Below are 643 nucleotides of genomic sequence, written 5' to 3' on the forward strand. Positions count from 1 at the left end.
AAACAACATGAATAAGAAATGAAATGGGTGACATCACAACAGAAACAACAGAAATAAAAAGGGTAATATCAAGATACTATGAAGAACTGTACTCCAACAAATTTGTAAACCTAGAAGAAATGGACACATTATTAGAAACACACTACTTACCTAAAGTAACACAGACTGAGGTAGAAAATTTGAGCAAGCCCATAACAAAAGAAGAAATTGAAGAGGTCATAAGTTACCAACAACAAAAAAAGTACTGGCCCAGATTGTTTCACTGGAGAATTCTAGCAATCATTCAGTGGTGAGCTGACACCAATCCTACTCAACCTATTCCAAAACATAGAAAAGGGTGGAATCCTCCAAAATTCATTTTATGAACCAAGCATAACTCTGATACCAAACCCAGGCAAAGGCACTACTAGAAAGGAAAACTACAGACCAATATCCTTCATGAACATAGATGCAAAAATCTTCAACAAAATCCTAGCCAATAGACTCCAACAACGTGTATAAAAAAAATAATGCATCATAACCAAGTGGGATTCATACCTGGTATGCAAGGATGGTTCAACATTAGAAAGACAATCAATGTAATGCATCACATAAGTAACATAAATAAGATAACAATATGATCATAACAATCAATGCAGAAAAG

The sequence above is a fragment of the Orycteropus afer genome, unplaced genomic scaffold, assembly GCF_000298275.1.
Source record: "Orycteropus afer afer isolate SDZICR_OR568_19922 unplaced genomic scaffold, OryAfe1.0 scaffold00468, whole genome shotgun sequence".
NCBI classification, from domain to species: Eukaryota; Metazoa; Chordata; class Mammalia; order Tubulidentata; family Orycteropodidae; genus Orycteropus; species Orycteropus afer.